General features: G+C 42.5%; 1 long non-coding RNA gene across 1 annotated transcript; it reads right to left on the bottom strand.

Moving 5' to 3' along the window:
* Positions 1 to 714: 714 nt before the first annotated feature.
* Positions 715 to 1,556, bottom strand: LOC119617085. Its single transcript, XR_005233264.1, has 3 exons — positions 1,498 to 1,556; positions 1,273 to 1,421; positions 715 to 1,178 (listed from the first exon to the last, which is right to left on the bottom strand). It is a non-coding gene; the product is annotated as an uncharacterized LOC119617085 (long non-coding RNA).
* Between the last annotated feature and the right edge of the window lie 260 nt (positions 1,557 to 1,816).

The raw sequence follows: 1,816 nt of genomic DNA, 5'->3' as shown, positions 1-1,816 counted from the left end.
AGCTAGCTGGTACTTTAAACCAGTGCAGCTTGAAGCACTTCCTGCAGGAATATCATAATATCTATTCTGTAATGCAAAACTATTAGTGGTGTAAACATTTTTTGAAATAGCATTCATTTGAACTGTTATCAGGATTTAGAAAGTAGTTTCAAGATGAGTTTTTTTAATATAACCTTTTTTTATATAGGTTGTCCCATTGAGATATGATATTTCTTTTACTTTGTCTTGTCCCTTTCAGACTTGCTGTTTGCTGATGAATACAGTATGTATTCTCAATGTATTTTAATTTGACGGCTTCCACATGAATTTTATTCTCTTCAATGTTAGGTCTTGTTGTCCCTTAAGTGATAGGGTTTTCCAGTTATGATGAGACTGGTGGTGTCATGTCTTGCTGATAAGCTTTGCTCAAATGAGCCCTCTCTGACAATCTGAGGTCAGACAGAGTCTACCACTTGGATCTGTCACATCCCTGGGATGTTCTGCTTGACATTTCGTTTTGAAATAAATTGTTAAAACCAACATGCTGGGTCCTCTTGTTTCCATTTTTTGTTTACTTTTTTATACCATGGCAATTTGGTGGCAGCTGTGGGATTCCTCCTGTCATTTTATCACCTGACCTGAGACAAAAGCCTATGGCCATGGCAAACAATGATCTCCTTACAAAAAAGGGTGTTGGGTGGGGTGGAGAGTGAGGCAAACCCACTGTGCAGACTCATATTTAAAGCTCCAAGAGGAAGCTAATTTATTTAGAAAATAAAAGAAACAAAAATAAAAGCTGAAAAAACTAAATACAAAACACAAACTAAATTCAAACATGAGCGAAACAGGAGCGGCAGGACATGAGGGGAACCAGGCAGCACAAAAGTGGAGGAGATGACCAGGTTTTAAAGACAAAAGGTAATTTGGGGAAGTGGTTACAGGTGAGTGATTACAAAACTTGTGGCAGGTATAGATGGGCGTGGCAGGCAAACAAATGATTGACTGAGGACAAGTGAAACATGAAAGAGACCACAGAGGGCACAGGGAGCAAAAAACCAACTAACAAAACCTGACAAGAACGCAGGGTAACTAGTCCAAGAGCGAGACCAAAACCAGACACAGAAACAACAGCTGAAGGTAAGTGCAATTTATTTACAGGTGTCCAAGGTATGTACAGTGCGATTGGTTTGTGGAGCGATCTGTGAAGTAAGAGGAACAGGGTGAGTCTCGAGTACCAATCCTAATATCAGCCCAGCACTGCACGATGGCTTCTAAATGTTATTTTGTCCTTACAGATCCAGGAGGTGTCCAGCAGCGTGGAGGAGAAGATGGAGATGTTAGGTGATCCAGAGGTCGACAAGCCAGTATCCTGTCCAGGTGAGTATCCAGAGGTCCAAGGTAAGTATGCGTAATAGTTGTAATCTCGTAGCGTGGCGAAGAACCTGAAGTCAAGGTGCACAAAGAACGTAATCAGTAACTTAATCACATTAGGTTAGAAACTGTGGCTGAGAATCTAACCCAGGAGGATCGATGCTCCAGCGAAGGTCTGGTCTCAGCTGGAGGCTTAAGTACTAGCAGTCCTCATTAACTGGATCTGGATCACCTGTGGAAAGAAGGGTAGGAGGAGCCGCCCCAAGGAGGGGCTAAAACTCCAGATCCCTACAAAACCAAACATGAACAACCAAAGAAAAGAAGAGAAACATTAAACGCAGTACAAACGAAACTTAAAGAATAACTTTATCCATCCATCCATCCATCCATCCATCCATTCTCTTGCGCTTATCCGGGGTCGGGTCGCGGGGGCAGCAGCCTAAGCAGGGAGACCCAGACTTCCCTC

Source organism: Kryptolebias marmoratus, linkage group LG6 (genome assembly GCF_001649575.2).
Source record: "Kryptolebias marmoratus isolate JLee-2015 linkage group LG6, ASM164957v2, whole genome shotgun sequence".
Classification (NCBI taxonomy): domain Eukaryota; kingdom Metazoa; phylum Chordata; class Actinopteri; order Cyprinodontiformes; family Rivulidae; genus Kryptolebias; species Kryptolebias marmoratus.
The sequence above is the reverse complement of the archived record's forward strand: the minus strand, read 5'-3'. Positions and strand labels throughout refer to the sequence as shown.